We start from the raw sequence: 11669 nt of genomic DNA, 5'->3' as shown, positions 1-11669 counted from the left end.
GGAAAAGCTGCGGGACCATCATGAGCGGGACCAGATTCCTGCAGCAATATTGCTCTCATTAACTTGTAATGATTACACAAAGCAAGTCCTTTTGTAATGCTGGGGTACCTGTCCTTAACTTTAATTAAATTTCACAGGAGCTATAGTCTCAGCCCATATAAACTCATTCAGTCATTATATCTTAATCTCTGTATAAATATCAAATAGCTGCATGACTATCTACCAATCTATCAACTTCTGGGTCGAATTTTTTGTTTGTTTCTAATACAAACTATATATCATTATAATCATTAAAAAAAAAATACTTTCAGGCAACAATTTATAATTCTAAAGGGTTTAGTAACATAAAAACTGAAAACCCTTTGGGTGGAGATCCTTGGGCTCGCCCAAAACACGGAAGTTATTGGAAGTGGTGGAGATTGTCTAGGATACCCGGGCCAAAGACCTGGGTTGTCATCCTGGTTTAGGCGGCGGTCCATCATGATCTAATTATTGATGGGTGGAAAAAAAAGAAAGAGAGAGAAATAAAATAATTGAATTTCATGCTTTTAATATCCTGTTATAGCTTTAATAATAATCTGTATGGGTCTCCATAATTACAGAAAAATACCCTTTAAAAAAACTATAAAGCCTAAAATATATTGCACTTACCTCCAGCTGTCCATTTGCAAGGAGGCACCCCAAGAGGCTGAGCAGAGATGAGAGAGAGGCGAAGTCTTTTTCTTGGATGAAAGCTTGAGATGGAATTGGGTATAGTTTGCTTGAAGGGGTAGCTTTGCGTACCCACTCGCTTGATAATCTGGTAATGGGGAGAAATTATGTAAAATAAATCCCTTTAAACCCATAACTGACGGGTAGCATTCATAGAGGCCGGGCCTTGCTGCCGGGGGCTTATATCGTCCCCTAGGGATTTCCCCGACCATCATGCCAAATACCAGCATCCATGCCGTTGTATTTTCAGTTTTAATTATTTTTTAAAGTCTGTACTTGCCAAACTTTCCTGATAAATCGAGACTGAAGGGGATTTTTGAGTTATATAGCTCCATGGTTATCATTATTCAGTCTATAGTCCGAATAAAATAAGCAGTGTGCGGCATCCCTGGAGTTGACATCGTCGTTTTGTTGCATTTTTTTTGTTTGTGCATGGTAAAAATGAGAAAGTGTTAAACCGACTTAATCACACTTTCACTGGCAGAAAATAATCTTTTGCCGTGATTGTAACAAAAAAACTCATGCATGTCCATAACTCTTGGCATGTGTGCAAAGTGCCCCCGGCAATGGTCCCGCCATGCCATGGCATGTGCGACATGCCACCCGTCGGGAATGGGTTAACAGATGTAGCTATTACCAAAATATATATATACAGAGAAAGAGAGAAAGTGAGTGAGTGAGGGATGTGTGAGTATGTGTCTATCTACTTGTTTGTATGCATTTGAAAATGTGTATGTGCATATCAATATTTTGTACAAGTCTGAATATATATAAAATATATATATATATATTATAGATATATATTTTATATATATATATATATATATATATATTTTAATATATATATATATATCTGTGTGTGTTGTGTTTTGTGTGTGTGTGTTGTGTGTGTGTGTGTGTGTGTGTGTGTGTGTGTGTGTGTGTGTTTTGTGTGTTTTTGTGTGTGTTTTTGTGTGTGTGTGTGTGTGTTTGTGTGGGGTGTGTGTGTGTGTGTGTCCGTGTGTGTTCTCATTAGCTTGTGTCTGAGTTCACAAGTTTTTGTATCAGTCCATGTGTGCCCTGGGGTTATCATCTGCATATGAATTTTTATCCAAGTACAAGTATGTAGTATTGTTGTATTTTTTTTTTTTTTTTTTTTTCAAGTGCCCTGTCCTACAAGGATGCGGCGATCATGGATTTCCATGATTTTCTTGGCAATTTGGAGTGGTGGTTTGCCGTTCCCTTCCGCCCAGTGTTTCTATCGGTCACCTCTCTATTCCCGACTGGCGGCTTTACCCGGATACGGCCAGGCAGGCAAAACGAGGTGAAGTTCCTTGCCCAAGGGAACAACGTGACGGCCAGTGACTCGAACCCTCGAACTCAGATTGCCGTCGTGAAAATCTTGTGTTTCCCAAAGCTCTAACCACATGGCCACCGTGGCTATATATGTTTGTATACCGTGTTCTTATAACAATTAGAATTTAACAGTAGTACCAAATGTACATATTTGCCACTATAAACTTGGCATTTGTAATAACAGAAAATCAGAAGCCCCAAACCCATTGTTCCTCTGAGGTATAAGTGTAGATGGTTATTTATAGACACCCACAAAGAAAGAAAAGAAAAGAAAAGAAAAAAAAAAAGAAAAAACATGGAGAGACACAAAATAACACACAGACTATACATGGGTAAAATATGATCAAAAATTAGAGAGTTTCCTCTGAATATTATATTTTTTCAATGTATAAAATATCCAAAAGTTACCAGTGTTACTTTGACTTTTCGGGTAAAAGCTTATATAGTTTTGTAAAGAGTTAGCATGCGCAAGTATTCCCATCTAGAAGGCAGGGAATTTCCTATACTCTCAGTCTAGGGGGTCAGAGATCATGGATCTTTAGTGTAAATGTGTGTGTGTATATCCACCTACAGGTGTATTTGTATCAATGGGGTGTGTGTGTGTGGTGTGTGTGTGTGTGTGTGTGTGTGGTGTGTGTGTGGGGTTGTGTGTGTGTGTGTGGTTTTGGGGTGTGTGGTGTGTGTGTGTGTGTGGGGTGTGTGTGTGTGTGTGTGGTGTTTGTGTTAAACTGCATGATTGTTTGCTCAGTTTTGTCTGCATATACCTGTGAATATATTGTGAAAAAAAAATCATAGCCATGCAAATGAAACGTATTTTTTATGACTTAGACTAACCTGGAATCCATTCAAATCTGTGAAAAATATATTGTCATTCTTTATTCCTGTGTTTAGCCTCATGGCAAACTCAAAATTGTGCTCTGCAGTGTTTGTCAACATGATTACTGATGTCAAGTCCAATGCCATCAACACCTGAGCACAAAAAAAAAAAAAAAATATATATAATATATAATATACATTTACATATTATATTTGTTGTTGGTGATTGGGTAATACATATGATTAAATTTAAAAAAGAAATACATTATTAATACATGGGAGGACATTAAGACACATGGAAAAATAAACACCACAAAGAAAAAGAAACAACAAATACCTGGGGAATTCTTGATCTTAAACAACATGATGGACATTTTTCAACTGCATGGACACATTGACATAAGAGTCCCTTGACAGGCATAACGCCACCCTGCCTATGTCAACTGGCACTGCCTCCTTGTCTGGCAGAACAAGTATGCACCACTAGCCCTCCCGATTATTCCTAGGATATCAACAGAATGATTAATATGAGACTGCTATTATTATTATTATATATTACTACAACTATAATCTAAAATAATTAAAAAAGACAAGCTAATCTTGGGGGAATTTTTATTGTTTTATTTCTAGACCCTGCATATCCATATTACTAGGCATGTTTTTCAGTATCAACAAGTTTAAGGTTGTTGTCAAAAATCATACTTGACTCCATATTTAAAAAATTTTCCAAAGAGACTGGAATTGTCTGCCCTTGTCTTGTCACAGCCTGGAGTAAGCCATTACTGCTAAATGTAGCTTCGACTTGATCTGTCTGCACTGAAAATGGGTTGGTGTCCTTTTCCTCAATTACATTAAAGACACTTGGTACTGTAGGTCTACCGTGGTCGCACAATCACATCAGAGAACATGACCATCCTGTCAATTCAATATTTATAAATTACTTTTCAGAAATTTTACTTTTTGGGCCCTCTATATATAGACACATACTTCAGATACATAATAGATACGCTGTACCTTCTGATTATAAAATAGGAGAGATACAGGAGATGATGTGCAAGAGTTGAGAGGCGTGAGATTGCTAATAAGAATGAGATAAGAAACAAAAGGAGAGAAGAGACTAAGTTAACATACTGGGGTTAACAGTTCCTGGGTTTTCTGGCTTTAATGGTGTATGTCATAAATGACAGAGCTGGTACATCAACCAAGAAAGTGATGTCAACAGTCTGCGATACTTCTGATTTAAGAAAGACAGGATCCACCTGACATGGCACCATTTTCTCCTTGCTATCAATTATCTGAAAAGTAATTTATATGGTACTTATCAATTTTACGCTTAGCCATCCCATGGGGGGAAAAAAATGTGAAAACCAAGAACAAAGAAGACTGATAAATCTATATCAAAGATTGTTTTTCCTTTTAAAAAGAAAACTATCACATACTCACAAAAGAAAAGTTGCATAATGACCAAAGGCTGATAAAAATTCAGGGAATGCTTCCCTAACTATGATCACAGCTATACCTATCTCTTTACAAAAGGTTTTAACTGGCTTCTAGCTTACTTCCACATAGGACTTGATGTTCTAATTGTGAAGAGCTCCTGACGGCGCTGTCCCAGTGGGTTGTAGATGACTATTGGCACCGATGAACCATCTCTTATTGCCACAATCATGTGCGATGCTAACTTGTTGTGCTCCAGGAACTTTTCCCCTAATTCATAGTAAACTGATCCTGCATTGGCATTATAACTCCGCTGAAAATAATGCAAAGAATAGTGGATATTTAGTACCAAACCAGTGTAAATACTGTTTTTCTTATTCCATACATTTATTTATGCGTTTGTTTATTAATCTAGTCCCTACTTTTGTGTTTGTCGTCTGCATGTGTGTGTGTGTTGGGGGTGTGTGTGTGTGTGTTGTGTGTGTGTGTGTGTGTGTGTGTGTGTGTGTGTGTGTGTGTGTGTGTGTGTGGGGTTGGTTTTATAAATTGTTGTGTGTGTGTTTTGTATAAATGTGTGTGTGGGGTGTGTGTGTGTTGTGTGTATAATATGTGAGGTTTTGTGTGTGTGTGTATAAATGTGTGATTTTTGTGTGGTGTGTGTGTTGTGTGTGTGTGTGTAGTTTGTGTGTGTTAAGTTTTTGTGTGTGTTGTGTGCGTGTGTGTGTGTGTGTGTGTGTGTGTGAGTTTGTGTGTATGTGTGTGTGTGAGTTTTTGTGTATGTGTTTTATAAGTTTGTGTGTGTGTGAGTTTGTGTGTATGTGGTATAGAATGATGTTGTATTAGATGTATGTATGTTTGTGGGGTGTGTGTGTGGGGTGTGGGGTGTGTTGTGTTGTGTGGTGTTGTTTGTGTATATGTGTGTTGTGTGTGTGTATGTTTATGTATGTATGTAGTTGTGTGTGTGTGGTTTGTGTGTGTGTGGTGGTGTGGTGTTTGTAGTGTGTGTGGGTGTGTGTGTGTGTGTGTGTGTGTGTGTGTGTGTGTGTGGTAGTGTGTGTGGGGTTTGTGTGTGTGTGTGTGTGTGGTGTGTGTGTGAGTTGTGTGTGTGTAAATGTGTGTGTAAATTGTGTGTAATGTGTGTGAAAATTTGTGTGTAAAGTGTGTGGGTGTGTAAATGGGGTGTGTGTGGTGTGTGTTGTGTGTGTGTGTGGTGTGTGGGGTGGTGGTGTGTGTGCGTGCACGCGCGTGTGTGTTGTGTGTGTGCACGCGCGCGCGTGTGTGTGTGTGCACGCGTGTGTGTGTGTTTGTGTATGTGTGAAGGGTGTACGTATGTATTTCCATTCATAGTTATAAAAATATAGCTTCATTAACAAAAGTCTTTTATTAATTAAGTCTTACCTGTTCAAATGAAAAAAGATAATGAGCTGCCTGCTGAATCACATGCTGGCAATTGTGGATACTCTCCAACTTCTAAAATATAAAAAATTTAAAGGTAACTAAAGAAGCATGTCTGGATGAACAAACTCCATGGCATATCCATATGTTTTTATGTATTATTATGTAACAAAACAAATGCCTGTGTACATGGATTTTTTTTAATTCCTTGATAATACTTAAAAAAATGAAATTCATTATCATATTTCACTCCTGACATCTGTTTAGATCTGTTCAGAGTATCAGGGCAAATTTTCTGTTACTGACGAGTTTCATTTCTCTTTCCATTCACTACAAAAAAAAATTTTTTGCTGACGGGAATGACCAAAATGTGTTAATGAACCCCACATGACTTTTACTCACTTTTTTGGGCATAATCCACAACAACATGATCTTTAGCGTTCCAGTAATGCCATCATGATGCTGGAAAAGAGCCAAATTTCTGCGAGCCACCCAAAACGAGACATCAGGAGGTTTGCTAACTCAGGCATTGGTGTGTTTATTGCACTCTGATTTCGAGCATTGAGGAGTACAAGATCTCAGCACCTCTGAAAAAGAAAGAAAAAAAATTTTACCACTTCCTTTAGAGATCATTAATACGAATTTCTTTTTTTGATTAGATAACATGGATGAAAGAAAAAGCAAACATAACTTAAATAACTGTCTTTAGTTCCTTTGGGTGAAATAGCAAAAATATGTAATCTGTTGAATCACAGGGAGGAAAAACTAGCAACTCACCCCAAGCCCGGGTTTTCTTCCAGTTCACTGTCACATTTTATTCTAATCTGACTCTTAATACTCGTGCTGAAGTATGTCTGGATTTTTAAAACTTAATATACAATATACTTTCCATTGAAATTTGGGTATGCGCTTAATCAATCCTTAGTTAACAAATTAACTTTTGATTACAGTAAAAAAGGGATCACTGTGTCAATGGGCTATTTCCCACAGCCCGATCTTAGCAGCACACTAGTTATGTTTCTAGCCAGAACCTTGGCCTTGGGTCAACCTACTGATTTAGAGCAAGCCTAGGGAGAGTATTCTATTCAAGTTTATAATCATCAAATATATCTGAGCAAATTAATTATCGTTTTGAAAGCAGATAAAAAAAAATTTTCAGTATATCAAATGCCTTAAAAAAAGGAAAGAATAGGATCAAAAATCAATGAAAAAGCAGAAAAACAATAAAAATATCACAGAAGACTAACAAAACATAAAAACTTGAAAAAAATGGTAAAGCAGGGGTTGATACCATAATGATAAAATGACTTCACCCCCATTTCATATTCTACATGACACTTTCATTTTCAAAATTTAAGAGAAAAAAATGTTAAGAAATCCATATGTGCCTATTTTAAAAATTTAGCCATTCATTAACCATAAATTTAGTAAAATGAGGATATTAGCATAAAAATAATTGAAAAAAGAAAAGGACAGAAAGGCACAAAACATTATTGTGATCCTAGGTTCATGATGAGAGAAACAGAATCAGGCTCCATTATATATTTCATCACAGCCATATTAAACCTGATAACTCACCTTAATATCCTTCCAGTATGCGATCCAAACCTTTAGGGAAATGGTCGTGTAGTATAATAACCACTCCAATAATGATCATACCCTGTCAGCATACTTAAAGAAGTCTCCTGATAAGGTTGGGGAAAGGGACCCCGTTCCCCCTCCTGCTGGTGAATCAGTCTCCTCATGCAGGGCACGGAAATAGTCCGCAAGAGTGCCGAATTGAGCCGGAAAATTTTTGTCAAGCTTCAAATCATGCATTCACTGTCATTTAGAATTTAACAGCAAATTAATTCAAAAAGTAAAAAAACTGACTGAATGAAAAAAGGTTTTATATGCAAGCACACATGTTGACATAATTTTCCCAAATTATCCAATATTAAGACAGACAACTATATATTTGGAATATTTTTAAACCTTACTTGAACATGTAAATCCTCTCTGGAATTCATGTATCAACAGCTTCTGGTAATTGGTGTACTGGGTTTTCCCACCCCCTCGGCACGTTACATATCGGAAATCATCACCAAGAGGGACCAAGAGGACATTGCTGCGGAAGAGCTGTGCTTTCTTCCGGTACTGGTTTTAGGAGAAGCTCGGCCCTTGAATGGATCAGATTCTTTGAGATCATGTCAAGATTATTATATTATTATTATATATATATTATATATATATATATATATATATATATATATATATATATATATATATATATATATATATATATATTTTTTTTTTTTTTTTTTTTTTTTTTTTTTTTTTTTTTTTTTTTTGCTGCTGATTACATGGTGAGAGAAAAGAGAGAGAGAGAGAGAGAGAAGAGAGAGAGAGAGAGAGAGAGAGAGGGGAGAGAGATAGAGAGAGAGAGAGTGAGGGGAGTGAGTGAGTGAGTGAGTGTGTGAGTGAGTGAGTGATTGAGTGAGTGTGTGGGGTGTGTGTGTGTGTGGTGTGTGGGGTGTGTGTGTGTGTGTGTGTGTGTGTGTGTGTGTGTGTGTGTGTGTAAGTGGAATAGAAGAGAATGAGAACAAAAGAGAAGGAGAAAGAAGTAAAATAAAAAAAAGAGTGGGAAAGATGAGAGAGAATGAGGAGAAAATTAAGAAAGAAGAGAAAGGGAAAAAAAAGAGGAGAATGTAAAGAAAGATAAAAAAGAAAGGAAAAAAAAGTGAAAGTAGAAGAAAGAGAAAGAATAGAGCTTGATTCTAACCTTGATTTCACATTGTAACTGGAAATAGGCTGTGGAGGAACTCTCCAGGGGGCAAGTAACGCCAGATCCCGACATTCGCAGAAAATAAAACTGACAGCAAATCTTGGGTCAGGGCCACAAGTATGGGGTATGTCGTAGCTGTAGAAGGGCATCATGTGGCAAAACATATCTGATGATGAACCTGTTCTGAAAAGATAATTATATTAAGACTGATGAGCCAAAAACTTTCTTAAAAAAAAAGAATATAAAAAATATTAAAAACAAAATTTTTCAAACCAAGTCCAGTCTTTTCCATAACACTGAATGTGACTATAACATACTTAAAGGAATCCTTACCCCAGATCTGTCGCCATTTAAACTCTAGGCTCTTTTCTTTCCCAAGTGTTTTCTTCACGGAGTAATCCCACAACGTTGGATAAGCTATTCTCCGGGCCCAGGGCGTTTCAGCAGTAGGCCATGGTGGGAGTCATCCCAAATGGATCTATGCCCAGCCATTGCTACAAAACAAAATCACAAGAATATCATTAATCAACATATGGGTAACAAAAAACATCTCATTTTAAGAGATAATTACAAAATCTTACAATATAAAAAAACAATCTTTATAAATGATTTAAATGGGGAAATAATCCTAAAAGCCTGGACACCTACTTTGGCTTGATTCCAAAGGGTTTAAAGTCTAACCCACTCATGCCCTTCAACCATCTTGTTCCAACATAGCAAAATAATGGGTATTTGCCTCATCATTCATCACCCATCCACCAGTAACTATTTCCAGCTGACCACGATCGCTAGGCTGCAAAGAAAAAACAGCAAAAATAAGTAATCAAATACACTTAAATATAAAAAAAATATATACTTAAGTATTAAAATTATGTGAGACAAGAAGTTAAAGTACCTTACCTATAGAACTATTTCATGGCCAATGTATCTCCAGTTTTTTTTCCTACAAAAAAACAAAATAAAAACCTATAGAAGGGATTCTACTGCCCAAGCCTTCACACATACCCACATGACTTCACAATATATTACAAATAACAACTCATATGCTATTCTAATCTAAATACCTCACCTTCTTACAACATCCTTGACGCTCTCAGCTGCGGATCCCACCCATGGAGAGGTAGGACATTTCAGCCCAAATAAATTTTGCGTCGCTGATCCTGTGGTAACCTCTGCACCATATGATCAAATATATGTCTTGTTTGATCACTGAAGTACTGGCTCTAACAGTTTTGATCCAACCTTGATTTGAGATAATATTTTATAACATTAATACTATTTTGTGTGTACATAATCCAAATGCAAAGAAAAAGAAAAACTCAATTAAGTATTTGTGAAAAATAAATACATAGATAACATCATAAAGAGAAACAAAGGTAGAAACAAGGAAAATATATATATATATATATAAATATACAAAAAAATTGTAAAAAGGGGGTGTACAGGGCCCTCAAGGAAGCAATACTCTACCCGTTTTTTACCAAGTATTTCTACATACATTGATCCATAAATTTTATGATCAAATATGAAACAATTTAAAAAATGGCACTTTTTTGGGACCTTATATAATTGCCAAAACCCCTTGTGGAACCTACATAAAGGGCCAGGAACACATCAGATGACAACATTTTTTTTCTCACCAGTCTAAGGTGCACACTGAGACAATCCTTATACTTCAAAGGTATATCTGCATGTTTTTTTTTGGCTTTGCATGATCTATTATAATAGTTATACTTTGACCTCACTCACTTAGCTGTTAGATATATTGAAACATGGAAATACTTCAATCACTTTTCTTTAAAAATAGTCCATGCTATGTGAGCAAATTTAATGGAACATATAACTTTTAAGAGCAGACATACTGTGGTTTTCCTAACATTAAAAATTTTCATGCTCATATTGTAAAATAATCTCTCTACATGAAACTAAATAAAAATTGAAAAATCCACTCTACTAAAAAATTTCCAACTTATATGGTTTCTTTTTTTTTTTTCACAACAGCTGAAAATGTACATATAATTTTTTTTGGAAAGGGTTTCTTTTCCAGTTTTTTATTGTTATTAATATCTTAATGACATTATAAAAATCATAGAGTCAATAACATTCTAACAGTATCATTCCACGGGATTGGACATGACCATCACAAACCCTGAAAAAATTGGCTGAAGGATAGGTGAGGGAAATCACTATCATGGGAAAGTGATGGGAAGACTTGCCATGGGTTAAAAAGTTCTTGGAGGAAAAAAGGACTCAGTAGGCATTTTGGTACTGGCTCTTTTATTATTTCCAAGGGTAATGATGTGGATGTACCATCCACGAGCCATGGCTAGAAGAGTTGCCAACTGCAGGGAGGACACTATTTTCATACCCCGGATCCTATTCCTGCTCACTGTGACTGGCAGTGCAAGGTGTGTTACAGAAAATCAAATAATAAAATATTGAAAAATGACTCAAATAAAAATTTTTACTTATTTTAATTGCACAGAGTAATAGACACCCTAGAGATCTGATATGGAGTGTGCAAGGAAAACTGTCAATTACCATTTTGATACAGTATTTAATAACAAATATGGACCTTGAAAGAAAAAAAATGCTTAAGTAGAAAATGAGATAATAACATTGCAAGGGCAGGCAGGAGTCTCAATACTGCATACGAGTGTTTTGTGGGCCAGGTCTATAAGCCACACTCAAGTAAACTTCCTACCCATATTTTGGGCCATGTGTGGCAGTGAGGCACCTGGGTCAAGCCACCCAAAAAAGCAGGCATTTCCCTTTCAACCTTGAAAACAAAGCCCCTTCTTTTTAGCTATTTAAAATGTGGTTTAGAAATATATGTTGCTTGGGTTTTCCCAAAAAAATTAACCTTCTAGAGATGGCACAGCTCAGTGTAGAGCACTGATTTTGCAATCCCCAAGGTCCTGGGTTTGCACCTTGTTGCCCCTTTTCAGTTGCCTCAGCTGTGATTGGGTACTGGGATGCTGATTTCAGCATGCTGGGGTCAAAGTCGAGAAAAGGAACGGGCCACCCTTCACATCATCCCGTGGCTTAGTGTTACTCTATGAACTTGTCCCCAATGTCTACTTAGACCTGGGACCAACTTTGCTTAATATCAATAGCTCATTTTAACTCTTACACTCAGGGTCATTCTGTGCCAATTCACAGTGCATAATGTGGTGGAGTGTTAAAAAATACCATCATACCTCTTTGAATG

At 36.6% G+C, this 11669-nt stretch overlaps 1 pseudogene; it reads right to left on the bottom strand.

The window, feature by feature from the left end:
- The window catches only part of LOC119570741, a 12818-nt pseudogene extending 1369 nt beyond the window's left edge, over positions 1-11449 (bottom strand).
- Positions 11450-11669: the final 220 nt, after the last annotated feature.

The sequence above is a fragment of the Penaeus monodon genome, unplaced genomic scaffold (assembly GCF_015228065.2).
Source record: "Penaeus monodon isolate SGIC_2016 unplaced genomic scaffold, NSTDA_Pmon_1 PmonScaffold_371, whole genome shotgun sequence".
Classification (NCBI taxonomy): domain Eukaryota; kingdom Metazoa; phylum Arthropoda; class Malacostraca; order Decapoda; family Penaeidae; genus Penaeus; species Penaeus monodon.
This window is presented reverse-complemented; position numbering and strand designations above follow the sequence as displayed.